This window comes from Cololabis saira, chromosome 13 (assembly GCF_033807715.1).
Source record: "Cololabis saira isolate AMF1-May2022 chromosome 13, fColSai1.1, whole genome shotgun sequence".
Taxonomy (NCBI): Eukaryota; Metazoa; Chordata; class Actinopteri; order Beloniformes; family Belonidae; genus Cololabis; species Cololabis saira.
In genome coordinates, this window is record NC_084599.1 from 24,950,323 (window position 1) to 24,965,104 (window position 14,782).

Here is a 14,782-nt window from a genome sequence, read left to right on the forward strand (position 1 = left end):
AGAAGTTGCATGAGTTTGAATAGACCCCTTTCCAGCCTACGTCATCACAGGATGCGCGCGCATTGTTGCGGCGGAAGTGCTGAAGAAGTTGCATGAGTTTGAATAGAGCGAGGGAAGATTTGTTTCTTAAGTTGCGTTTTTGGAGTTGCAGTAACGTTATAGAAGAACAACATGCCCACCAGCTGTTGTGTGTACGGGTGTACAAATCGAAATCCTGAGGAACATAATTTTTTTTGCAATTCCCAGAGGAAACAGGCCATTTCAAAAGCACCGTAGGAGCCTGTGACCAAAACCCCGATGCAAAGATCAAAAGGTAAAATACAATAAATGAGACCTAGCTGTTTGTGTTTTTAGCTTCACCTAATGACATGATTAACTCATGAATATTAAGGGTTTACTTATTTTGGTATTAAGCAAACCATAACCGATAAGATAAGATAAGATAAGAAATCCTTTAATAGTCCCTCAGAGGGGAAATTTGCAGATTACAGCAGCAAAGGGGATAGTGCAGAAAACAAGAGGCATCAATATCACACAGTAATAATAAAAACACTATAAACAGTATATACAATAATAAGAAGGAGAATAAAAATAAATAATAAGAAATACTAGTATGTAAAAAATAACAGATAGATATTTACAGATGATTTACGATAATTAAGATGGGAATGTATTGTATTACAGCTTGAGATCAGTATTTTTGTTCATTTAAGTTTTTTTATGTGAAGGTACCAAAGAAAAAAGAAATGGAGTGAAAGACTTCTGGTTGCTCCACCAAACCAACCTGCTCCTGCTCCTGGAGCTCCAGAGGAAGTCACCAGCATGGATCACAGTCCTAGTAAGTGTAGCCACTGTTGTTTCATTTCATGTCTCATTGCATTGTATAATGGTTCAACCATGTTGAGTATTCTCCCCCTATGCTGATCTCCACATCCATTCTTTTCTTTACAACCCATATTTATGCACAGTGTAGACTAACACAGTTGCAATTAATCTTAGGTCTATGTATGTGACAAAATCTCCTTGTCCCTGTCCTTTTCTCCTCTCCTATTCACAACTGTCCTCTACTGATTCCAATGCCCCTCTTATGTTCTCTATAGACCTCTCCATCGTTCCATCCATCCATCCATCCATCCATCCATCCATCCATCCATCTCGTCTTCAATTCTCAACTGTTCTCTTTTCTGCTAAAGCTGAAGAGGACATCCCAGTCACGAGGACAGAATACAATGACCTGAACCTGAGGTACACCGAGCTGAAGAGTGACCACGTCAACCTGCAGGAAAAGTATCAACAGCTGCAAGATGAAAATGAGAACTTAAAGAGGAGCTGAAGAAGTCTACATTTTCATACTCAAATATTAAGTGCAACATGGTACAACTGTTGTTTATCACTAGAATAACATCTGTGCTCTTTGACTTTGTGCACCAAAATTGCAGGAAGTGTAAAAATATTCAGCAAGAAGCTCTCTCTACAGGATCATCTTTTGATAGTGTTAATGAAATTAAGGTTGCAGCTCATGGTGCCACCCTTCGCATTCCAGCTTTCACCAAAGGCAAACAGCAACTTTCTGCACAGGAGGTCGACACATCAAGACAACTGTCACGTGTCAGGATACATGTCGAACGTGTTATAGGGAGATGGAAGAACTTCAGAATTTTGCAGACAAGAATTCCACTGTCACAGGCTGACCTTCTAGATGATATTGTTATTGTGTGTGCTAGTCTCACAGACCTTAGTAAAAGTGTTGTTCTGAAAAAATCTAAGAAATAAGGGTTCTGAATAATAACATCAAGTCTTAACATTTTTTTATTTTCTCATCAGTGATTTGGAGCTGTGACTATGAATTGAATATCAGACATTAATGATTTACTTGACTATTAAAGTTTTGCTAATAAACTACTGGAGTTATTTGTTTTTTCTCACTGATTGTGTAAATGTATTGATTATTTTCTCTTTTTAAAGCTACAAACATCCAACTTCCACAGCTGTAAATATGCTGCACAAATATACATATATTCACTATATGTGTTGTATATCAAACTCAGGTATATTATAGATATATTAATCCCCACGAACCCACAAATAAAAATAATGAATTTACCTAAAAATAATGAACTAAGTTTTAAAAAACTGTATTTTGCATTATATGCCTTTTAATGTTTTTCTTTTTATCATATTAGTGGGAATAAGTTTCTGTAAATTAATGGTGATAATGTGAGATGCAGGATGGACAATAAAGCTCATGTAATTTTTCATTTTTCATTTTTTTTTAAATAATCAGCCAGCACAGACAAAGGTAAACATGACATGGCTTTCATTCAAAGGCAATGCTTAATGAAGCTCATGAAGAAACAAAGGGGACACAGTAAATTAACAAAAATAATAAGATAAATTAAATAAATATGAAATAATAAAATAACTTAAAATGTCTAGTGTATAAAATACATTCAGTTGACTGTCATAATTCTTTACAAACTTCAGCTGTGACAGCTGCTGACTGACAGTGTCGCAGCTTCTGAGTGTAAACACTAGGTTTCTCAACCAAATACAGATGAATATCCGGCCATTGGACATCGGGCCACTTTGTGATATCTTCCTCCGGGAAGGAAGTTGCTTTCCATCCGCCAAAGTTAGTTTAGTAACGTAATTTCCACGATCTTTTTCCGTCAATCGGCTGTTGTAAACTGTCATGAACTCCGTCTTTCTGCCGCAACAATGCGCGCGCAGCTTGCTTGTTTACAAACACGGAAAGGGGTCTATAGAGCGAGGGAAGATTTGTTTCTTAAATTGCGTTTTTGGAGTTGCAGTAACGTTATAGAATAACAACATGCCCACCAGCTGTTGTGTGTACGGGTGTACAAATCGAAATCCTGAGGAACATACATTTTTTGCAATTCCCAGAGGAATAATGATGATATTGTTATTGTGTGTGCTAGTCTCACAAACCTTAGTAAAAGTGTTGTTCCGAAAAAATCTAAGAAATAAGGGTTCTGAATAATAACATCAAGTCTTGACATTTTTTTATTTTCTCATCAGTGATTTGGAGCTGTGACTATGAATTGAATATCAGCCATTAATGATTTACTTGACTATTAAAATTTTGTTAATAAACTACCGGAGTTATTTGTTTTTTCTTGCTGATTGTGTAAATGTATTGATTATTTTCTCTTTTTAAAGCTACAAACATTCAACTTCTACAGCTGTAAATATGCTGCACAAATATACATATATTCACTATATGTGTTGTTTATCAAACTCAGGTATATTATAGATATATTAATCCCCACAAACCGTCAAATAAAAATAATGAATTTACCTAAAAATAATTAACTAAGTTTTAAAAAACAGTATTTTGCATTATATGCCTTTTAATGTTTTTCTTTTTATCATATTAGTGGGAATATGTTTCTGTAAATTAATGGTGATAATGTGAGATGCAGGATGGACAATAAAGCTCATATAATTTTTAATTTTTAATTTTTTTAAAAATAACTATCAACTTCATTCAGCCAGCACAGACAAAGGTACACATGACATGGCTTTCATTCAAAGGCAATGCTTAATGAAACTCATTAAGAAACAAAGGGGACACGGTAAATTAACAAAAATAATAAGATAAATTAAATAAATATGAAATAATAAAATAACTTAAAATGTCTAGTGTATACAAAACATTCAGTTGTCATAATTCTTTACAAACTTCAGCTGTGACAGCTGCTGACAGTGTCGCAGCTTCTCCTGAGTGTAAACACTAGGTTTCTCAACCAAATACAGATGAATATCCGGCCATTGGACATCGGGCCACTTTGTGATATCTTCCTCCGGGAAGGAAGTTGCTTTCCATCCGCCACAGTTAGTTTAGTAACGTAATTTCCACGATCTTTTTCCGTCAATCGGCTGGTGTAAACTGTCATGAACTCCGTCTTTCTGCCGCAACAATGCGCGCGCAGCTTGCCTACGTCATACTTGTTTACAAACACGGAAAGGGGTCTATAAAGATGACTCGTTTTATCCTTACTCAAAAAAATTAAACTCCACAAATTAACCACATTTAAACATAATATTTGACATATTTAAACATAATACTTGACAAAACTTGTAATACAAAAAATATTTGTCTTAATGTAAGTAATAAACTTGGGAAGTTTCATGGTGATACCTGCTATTTACATTTTTACCCTATTTTAGCCTATTAACCTGGGGTGTCTCATCTTAAATAAAAATGACTCGTTTTATCTTTAATTAAAAAAAACACACAAATGAACCATGTATAGTCTATAACCATGACTTTGAGAACAGCATCGGTTGATTTGCCCTATAAATCCCTAATTTCATTGTGTACATCTATCATTACCGGTCTGAAGGACTCATGAGCGCGCAGCGCTTGTCCAGAGCGCGCAGCGCTCGTTCACATTGCCCCGGGGCATGATGGGAGGCCCCAGAGCATCATGGGAGGTGACTCAACTGCGCATGCTCTATGGGCCCGTGTACCAGGAAGTAAACCAGGAAGTCAGAAATTTTTTCGGCGGATGCGCTGGGTGAGCAAACTCCATTGAAATGAATGGGCGGCCATTTTCGATCCGGTATCCAGTTATGTAATACATCCATGGTTTTGACGCGCAACAGCCCCCGCCCCCCCCACCCACCCACCGCAACCCCCCCACGAAGAAGAAGCAGAAGAAGAAGAAGAAGAAGAAGAAGAAGAAGAAGAAGAAGAATAAGAATAAGAAGAAGAAGAAGAAGAAGAAGAAGAAGAAGAAGAAGAAGAAGAAGAAGAAGAAGAAGAAGAAGAAGGAGAAGAAGGAGAAGAAGGAAGAGGAAAAGAACACGTGGAAAAATAACTTGACCGAGCTAAAAAAAATGAATCATCTTGAACCCGAGGATGCCATATTCCTGGCTGATGCGTTCCTGGATGAGTGCAAGGTAAATAACATTAACTCAATGGTGTAAAAGCATACTAATTACATGCTAATTATAAGGTCTAACACCGTAATAGACTCGTAGGTATAACAGGGAAGAAGGTGCAAAACTGAAAACACTCCAAACAAAGTGCAACTATACAGTAGGCTACCTGGTTCAATGTCTTATATTCAAATGCAAGCTATAGTGCTTAGTTGAGTTCACACGTTAGAGCCAATGAGAGTTTAATTCAATATTCTGTCATAATGTTTCACTTTCTTTTTTTTTATGTAGAAAGGGTTTTCTAGATCTGTAAGTACAGTACAGTACGGAGACCGGGGGGATTACATGGACGTGTTATGTGGGTGGTGATTTATTCTGTGGCTCAATTGTTTATTTAGGTGGATCAGCATGGACCCACAAAAGGAGGGTCAAAAAAATCCACAAAGACATGTGTTTGGCTTGATGAGGACAAAGATGGTCAACCTCTGCCAAAAAGATGTAGAGCTGGGGAGAAACGAAAGCGAGATTCAGCCACTGGTTGGTTTTTTGTTTTTGTTTTTTCATCAGTAGTTTAATTCATTATTCATTGAGCAAGTTTTAGTGAATATTCATACTTTTGCAGTGTCTTCAGCAAGCGTAACACCCTCCTGTGCTCCGTCTACTGAAACAACTGAAGAAACTGTGGCCATCGAAGATTTTGGTATTTTTTTTCTCCTTTTTTTTCTTAATACTTGTTTACTTATTTGTTATGTGGTGATTGCTCAGATGTACCATTGCCTTCTTCCCTTTTCATTTACAGACTCCCTCATTCAAGATGTCCAACACCTCTTGGAAAGTGCTGCTGAACAACCTCTCCCCTCACACTGGAGGAACAGGCAAACTTCCTCTCTGGAGAATTGGACAGTGATGAGGCCCTTAATGGTGAACCATATGTTGTCATCAGAAAAGCCCAAGGAGGGAGTTTGCCATCATTGTGGACACAAGGCTGCAGTAGTGATGTGTAGGGACTGTTTACCGCGATCACTCTACTGCACAGCCTGTGACCTTTCCACACATGAGGCCCTGGTGCTTCATAACAGAGCATCCATGGTGGATGGGTTCTTCAAACACGTGCCGCCATCCACTTTTGTTCAGCAGGATGAGGGAGGGAAATTCTCCTATCATGAAAAAGGTATTTTTTAAGTCTCAGGTTATATAGACTGTTTAACATTTTACACAAACCCTGGTTTACTCCAACAAACATGCTGGATGAAGTTTTGTTTGATAGAAACAACACCCTGAGTTTTTGGTTTAATTTACTCTAATATGTAAACTAATTCTGCTTTTTAGATTGCATGTTGCCAATCGTTCCTCCCTGCTGTGACTGCTCCACTGGGCAAACAAGCTTTTCCAAGGGAAAGCCAGTCATTTTAATTGGAATGAATGGTAACCTTTTTTTTTTTTAATTTTTTCATATTGTGTTTTTTGTTTCTTGTGAACAAGAGATAATTGTTTTTCTCTGAAATTTCAGGAAGATACAACCTCTTCCTTCCATCAGTAAACTGCTCCTGTGGAAAAACCTTGCCAGTGACCATAAGTGATCTGGTTGAAAGTGGTTATTGGCCAGCGACTGTCAATTTTGAGACCGTGTACATGGTGGACTTGTTCACCACGTATGAGGATCTAAAAATTTCTGCCCCAGGGATGTCGCGACAAGCTTTTCTCAGCATGCTCGAGTGTAGAACAAAACTCTTCGGGCGAGTGAGTGGATTTATCATTTAAGTTATCTTTTTTGGATCACCTTTTAAATAACTGATTCACTGTTAGGACTTGTTTTTACAATCCCCAAAGTTTCAGCACACATTTCTTGATAGAGCCCTTTTTTCATCATGACCACGGAGTGAAGCCAATCTTCGACACATCGTGAGTTGTGTCCTAATAACTGCAAGGTTACTTACTGTTTTGTTTTCTCACTTTTGCTCTCAGAGTGGTAACATATGTGGGGATACAATGCAGAGGGCCTTCCTCAAATGGGCCTATGCCAAATTTGAGGTTGACAAGCTGTCCCAGGTCCAGCATTTTCAGTGCCCTTAACCATGTCATGTTTTGAATTTAATTCATGGCTGCTGTAAAGACCGAAATGAATAACAATCTCTTTTTATTACAGTGGGAAAACTTGGCCGCCACAGTGGGGGGCGAAGGAGAACACAATATAAATATGTAAATATATATATGTGAATTGAGAAAATGTTAAATTTTCAGTGCCATTGTTTTTCATTGTTTTTTTTTCATAAGTTGTCAGTTCCATAATGTTTATGTTTATGTTGTTTTATTAAAAAAATCAAAAGCCTGAAAGACTCTCACTTTGTAGCAAACCAGAGAATGCTGTGTTTGCAAAAGCTTGACAGATCATCTCTCGTTCACACACACTGACACATTGATTGATTGATTGATTGATTGAAGAATTTATTAGAAGAATTGCATAGGATCAGGTACAGTTTCATGACAGTACAGATTCGCTGATACAAAGTCAACTAAAAGGCATTATTCCAAGAAAGCATTAAACTTGTTTACATTGGAGAACTTTTTTTAACTCATATAACATTGAATGACATACAGGTAAGAAGCAGTACTTTGTAGGGAAGATTGTAAAAAAAAAGAAAAGGGGGGAATTACTGTTATTTTGCACCGAGAGAGACTAAAAGGTGATGAGACAAATAGAATAAGCTAGGTAATACAAAACAAAAGCAGACACACAGATATTGCATACTTCCAATAATATAAATACAATGAATTAACCGGCAATCAGACAAAAACTTGATCATACACCAGTAAGTTATTACTAAGATCAGACACTTGGCAGCACTGTAGCCTACGTCATAAGAAACGTGATCAGTAGTATTGAAATATCGTGATCGATTTGTCATTTGTTACCACAAATAACAGTATTCTTACAAAGTGAAAATATTCAGTTAACAATGATTCCAACAAGCAAGCTTCTGCTTCTTCTGCTTCTTCTTCGTGGGGGAGCGGTTACGCCTCAAAACTCATCAATGAAGTCGCACTACACAGGAGGTTTAATGGACGGAAGAGCTGATAGATTTCAAAATAAAAACACAGCGGACAAACGCTCGATCATAAGTCATCAGTAAAATATATATGCAGGGTGCGATTTGCCGGTGGGGATGGTGGGGATTTCAAGAGAGAAGCAAGAGATTATATACATTTACTGAGTGAATATTATGAAAAGTGAAATATGTATCTGAAAAAACCTTGCAACCACGAGCAAGCAAGAGATTATATACATTTACTGAGTGAATATTGTGAAAGTGAAATATGTATTGCTAGAAATGTAATCAAAACGCATTTCTATGCAGAAACTAACTCAAAATATTGATTTTCTTCACAGCGTGTACAGCAACCAAAAATGTAACCATTTCACGTTATTAAAACGTTCCAGCTTTACATTATTCTGACGAGATCTGAAAAAACCTTGCAACCACGAGCAAGCAAGAGATTATATACATTTACTGAGTGAATATTATGAAAGTGAAATATGTATTGCTAGAAATGTAATCAAAAACGCATTTCTATGCAGAAACTAACTCAAAATATTGATTTTCTTCACAGCGTGTACAGCAACCAAAAATGTAACCATTTCACGTTATTAAAACGTTCCAGCTTTACATTATTCTGACGAGATCTGAAAAAACCTTGCAACCACGAGCAAGCAAGAGATTATATACATTTACTGAGTGAATATTATGAAAGTGAAATATGTATTGCTAGAAATGTAATCAAAACGCATTTCTATGCAGAAACTAACTCAAAATATTGATTTTCTTCACAGCGTGTCCAGCAACCAAAAATGTAACCATGTCACGTTATTAAAACGTTCCGGATTTACATTATTCTGACGAGATCTGAAAAAACCTTGCAACCACGAGCAAGCAAGAGATATATACATTTACTGAGTGAATATTATGAAAGTGAAATATGTATTGCTAGAAATGTAATCAAAACGCATTTCTATGCAGAAACTAACTCAAAATATTGATTTTCTTCACAGCGTGTCCAGCAACCAAAAATGTAACCATGTCACGTTATTAAAACGTTCCGGATTTACATTATTCTGACGAGATCTGAAAAAACCTTGCAACCACGAGCAAGCAAGAGATTATATACATTTACTGAGTGAATATTATGAAAGTGAAATATGTATTGCTAGAAATGTAATCAAAACGCATTTCTATGCAGAAACTAACTCAAAATATTGATTTTCTTCACTCAAAAATGAAAAATGTCCACCGTGTTTGTTGGTATCACGGCCAGAATCTTAAAAGTCACGTGACTTGGGCGCAAAACGAATCGGCAGAAAAATGTAACAGTTATACGTTTCAAGGGCTAAAAAAACGTAACAGTTATACATTTCAAGGGCTAATATTGTAGCCCCTCTACGTTTTTGCACTTTGGACCAACGTAGGCAGGGTACGTTTTTGTGTGAGACTGGGTTGCAACCGCACGGGGAGCCAATGCAGCAATTAACAGGTGTGATGTGCTCCCTCCCTTTGGTCTTTGTCAGCACGCGTGCAGCTGAATTCTGTAATAATTGTAGGTTGTACATGTTCTTTTTGGGAAGACCAGAGAGCAGGGCGTTACAATAATCTAAACGATAAGAGATAAAAGCATTAGCACCTCCATACTAGCCTTAGAGAGAAACGGGCGGACTGGCTATGTTCTTAAGATGGTAAAAACCTCTCATCTTATCTTGTGTTTTTTATATGTGGAATAAAAGTGAGCTAAAAAATCACACCCAGATTTTTAACAGATTTTGAGGGTTTAAAATCCTGTAACTTTGGTAAAAGTTTCTCTCTCTGTCCTTCAGGAGCAACGACTAAGACCTCTGTATTGCCCTGGTTGAGCTGTAGGAAGTTTGCTGCCATACATGACTTGATGTCTAAAATACAGTTAAAAAGGGCATCAATTGGCCCAGTTTCATCAGGAGAAATGGCGATGAATACTGATCCGTCTGATCAGAGAACACATTTCTACTGGTCCTCACAGATGCATCTGACCCAGATGCTGAGGTCACTGCGAGACAAGAGGACGATATAACATAATTATTTATTTTCAAATACTAAAGTTTAACTGGCATTTTTGAATGTAGCTCTGTACTTCAGTGCTTGAAAAACATTTCCAAAAATAATCCCCTGCCTATTTCAACTTGTGAATGACGCTTGACGAATCGGAGATCACGGCAGTCCTTCTTGGGCTTACACCCTTACCCTTTACTCGATGGTACTCAAATGGTTTAATATTAGGCACTTGAAAAGGAGAGCTGTGAAAAAATCCCTTCCAATGTTCCTTTGAGCAACAATTATTTTCAATCATTTTGATGATTTGAATCATGAATGAATCAATTCATTCATTCATTCATTCATTTTCCTCATGTATTTGTTAACAAAGTGGAGGTCCTTTGTCCATTTTTGCTTCCTTCAGACATATCCTGTCACAGATAACCCTTATTATCACCTGTTTGCATCATTGTTTTGTTTTTTCATTTACCTGCTCACTAACACTGAAATGCCACTTTGCTACATTTTTTGGAAAGCGTTGTAGGCTTAAAATGCCAAAATAAATATACGTCAACAAATTAAATGAGGTGAACCGAAAAGATAGATAAAATATGATCTGTTCACAAGGTCCTAAAAAGACAAAAAAAAACGGAACACAACGCAAAGGAAAGAATAATTTTTTTTTTATTATTATTATTTTTCAGATTGTCACAACTTCTTTTGATTTGGACTTGTAATAACACTCACTAATGTTTCTTTGGAAAGAGGTCCATCAGTGTGGACAGGGAAATATTACTTTGAGCTGCTATCAAGGCTTTTATACTAAGAGCTCCTAATGCAGTGGTACTGCTGCAGATAGGGTCCTTCCATCTTCCCATCTTATCCACTTTCAATAATCACAGTCTAGCAATAGACAGGGTTCATCCTGGACATGCATATCTTTTTAAAGGTTAGACCCTTTTCTGAGGCCAGTGTTCAAACCACCAGACTGCGTGCAGCCCTGCATGTGTTTTCTTCATTTTGTAACTGAGCACAAATTCAACAACTTAGCAGAATGTCGTCACCGTCCAAATTACATTCATTTTGATAATGGTCATTTTACACCTTCAGGCAGAAGACTCAAATATAATATTTCAGGGAATATGAGCTATGAATAAAAATGAACAATTCACTGTTCTCCTTAAATGGTTATTTCCATTTGACTCAAGACATCATTGCCGACAAATTGAAGTAGTAAGACAAAGATTTTTGCAAATCCTTTATCAAGATCATGTTAAAATAGCTTACAAATGATCATGCTAAGGTGCAAGGGGAAAATATCTAATACTAAACTTGTTTGGATAAAAAAAACCTTCTTATTCGTCACACATCAAACGTTTCCTGTCTGTGTCCCTGTTCATAGCCAAGGAAAGGCAAAACAAAAGACAAGAGGACAACAGATATGTGATCAGCCTCAGTGTAAACAGTTGGTATTTGGACAGCAGCTTTAAGCTCAGAGTAGTTCAGAGACAGGGACAAGGACATAACCACACAATGCTCCGCTCTGCTGCTTGAAAAGCTTCAGTTACTTTGTTGCCCATATTTTTAAATGCCGTCCATCACAACACTTTAAGCTTGAAATTACATTTTAACCTGCGTTACAAAAATCTAATTCACAGTATATTTGAGGATTTGTAACCATGCTTGTTTGTCAGCTTCATGATTACACCGTGAAATGATTGAATCTCTATTTAAAACTTGTTCACGGTTCATAGTTTCATCTACAATATTGTAGAGCTGTTCAGGTGGAAAACATCTGCTAAATTCTTATGATTGAAAAGCAAAACAAAGCCAGACAGGCTTGTTTTTAGCCGTCTTCACCAACAATAAATAAACTACAATATCATAGTGAGTTTTTAACTGCTGTAACTATAATGAATCATTACAGGCTCACCAAAGCAACACGTCTTTGGCTACCTTTATACGCAAACTTTAACATACAAATCTATAGTAGCGTTTCTATGAACAAATTCAAATATACTGAAGAAGAGAATGAAAACTCAAATTTCTGTTTAGGTCTCAACTCTTGCTGTACATGGCCTGTCCCACAGACAGAGGCTGGCATTTGTCTTAAAGCAGTCTTCATTGCATCTATATTAACACAATAGACTAATGAAATAATGACGTAATGGCATCTGTCTGTCTGGCAGTGTGCAGCAAAAAAACAGAACCTCACTCTTTTTTATTACCTTCGCTCCGGCCAAGACTTTAAAGCTCCCTGGAGGATGGTAAAATTTGATCAAATTTGGATGTGTATGCTGACTCATTGTAGGATCAGAATATGTTTGAATTGAATTTTATAAGTGGGCTGCCAGTGCCTATATAAAACCAGCCACAGGTTGTAGCTCGAAACATTTTGATATCTGGTCAAATATCCATTGATGACTTTGTTGGGACCCACAACATGAAGTACATTAATGTTCGAAGGTTGAGCTGAGGACTTACTTCTCGTTTATCAGCACTTTCAATCAATTCTTTTTAAATAACGTGCTCTTCATAATACAGGCAATGCAAGTTGCAATATCAGGCAAATACAATGTCCTGCCACAGCTGTGAAACTGATTCATACAATAATGAATACTATTATGGCCACGTACAAGAAGCACATCATATATTTGTCACTCCCTGACAAGATTATTGATCAATCCCAGTGATACACATTTCACCACGTTTTCTTGCTAGAAAAACATATTTATTGTTTGTGAGTTACTGAGTGCCCATGTTGCATTTCTAATGAAGTGCATGTTATGTACTCCTCCATTCTCCATTCTTCTGCTGTGCATGAATATCATTACCCTCTTGGGAGCATTTTTGAACTAAAGGTTGATGTGTGTTCGCCTGATTGGCAGGAGAGAGCGTGGTCTGAGGCAGTAAGCAATCAGTGCAGCTCTGCCAGTCATTTTAAAACACAGTATGATGGAGAGCGTACAGAACCTAGCCTGAGATACCACTCGAGAGCACACAACAAATTGAGTTCACGCCACAATATTTGACAGTGATAGAAAAATACTTAAGGCAATTTTTTTCTCCAGTACTTCCATTTCTCTTGTCTACAGGGATAGTTGACACCATTATTTTATGTGTTGAACTGTTCAAGTTGTTAAGACAGAACTACAGATATGAATGCTGAAGTAATGCAACAGCTGCCAGTGGTGGATAGTCTGCTAACCGGTTGTTGAATTGGTAAATGCTGTAATTCTCCCACATCATAGGCTCTGTAAACCCTGGGTTTTAGTCCATTCTTCTGGTAGTTGTTGTATATTTTCAGAGGCAAACTTTAAAATGTGGATGCCAGCATTGACAGTTTTCTGCATTTCGGTATTATACAGGCTTCTGGGAGAGTTGAGGGTTGTTTTTTTTTTTTTGGCTCCTTTTTTTTCTTAATGGAATTAGATTAGAGTTTATAGAAGCAAAATAGCAATTATGTGAGTACTTGGGGCAATTGGCCAACTTTCAATTAAATTACTATTTTACACCTTTGACAAGACTTTAAAAAAATGATTCCTCTTAGGTGATAGTGTGGATAGTGTCCCTATCCCTAAACAAACTGAGTTCATTTTTATGTTTTATGTGTACAAAAAGGGTAAAAAGGACTGCTTGAGCAGGAATCTCTGTCTGGTGGTTGAATCTCCATCAAGTTTCTGCCATCATGTCATAAATCCATACAAGTTGGCTAACGACATCATGCAAACTATCAAAAAGGGAGGAGAGTTCATGGCTTCTGCATTCATTGAACCAGATTATTACATGTATTATACAATGAATAGGCAAGTCATAGAATCAGATCTCTCCTCCTTTTGCAGCTGTTGATGCTAATGGATACAATATTTGTGGTCAACTTGTATGGCATCAACCGGATGGAGATGCCTGTGCAATGAGGCCTTTTTATACCCTTTTTACATGCAAAGTTGCAACCACCTCAGTTTGTCTGTACAGATCCTACCCTTACATTTTTGAGTTTTGCCAGAGTTTGTTCCTTTAAAGCTGAGATGGGTAGATAAACTGGAAAAGGCAAAACCAAAGACCAAAACTGGAAAGTACAGTCATCCTTTTGCCGGTCTCAGTTCTGCCAGCTCTCCCACCACATGAACAGCGGGGCATGCTTCAGCAGTGCTAAATCATCTGCAGAATTCAAACCATAGCTTTTATTGATCAGAAATAATTGCCTTACCCGTTCACCACCCACTGCTCCATATAAACACCGTTTCTCCTTCTAAAACCTGATCTTATTTGGTTTGAAAACTCTTTTACTGGCCAGCATCTCTTCCACGTGCCATCATTTCCAAAGACTGAAAGCTGAGGCAAGTAGATCAGATAATTGTAATTACAATATTATGAATGGTTTGGGTGGATATTTTTCTTCATAAGTTCATGAGTCTCATTCATTTATTTATTTTTTTTTCATACTCAACATCATAGAAGTCTGGAGTTTGTCCCAGCTGTCACTGGAGAGGAGGCAGGGTACATCCTGTACAGGTCTGCTGTCCACCAGAGGGCCACATAAAGACAAGCGAAACAAACACGCATGCTTATTTTGATGTGTGTAAGTATTTACAAAATTGTTTACAGAAGCTGTTATGTGTTTATCGATCTTACTTGCACTGTCAACAATGCCTGACTTTTGCTGTAGAGCTCTTTAAAACTAGATTACCTATTTATGGATTTCAAAATCCTGCTATGAAATCGAGCGACACTAAATCATCCTGCCAAGGGCCTGCCAAGAAAAAAGATTTAGATCAGTGTATGACAATACAGCTGTGTTTTGTTTTATGTAGCATTTTTGT

At 37.2% G+C, this 14,782-nt stretch overlaps 1 long non-coding RNA gene across 1 annotated transcript; it reads left to right on the plus strand.

Annotated features, from left to right (window-relative positions):
• The first annotated feature begins 286 nt into the window (after positions 1 to 286).
• On the plus strand, positions 287 to 1,310 carry LOC133457818 (uncharacterized). The gene is made up of 3 exons (XR_009783905.1): positions 287 to 313; positions 738 to 838; positions 1,200 to 1,310. It is a non-coding gene; the product is annotated as an uncharacterized LOC133457818 (long non-coding RNA).
• The last annotated feature ends 13,472 nt before the right edge of the window (positions 1,311 to 14,782 follow it).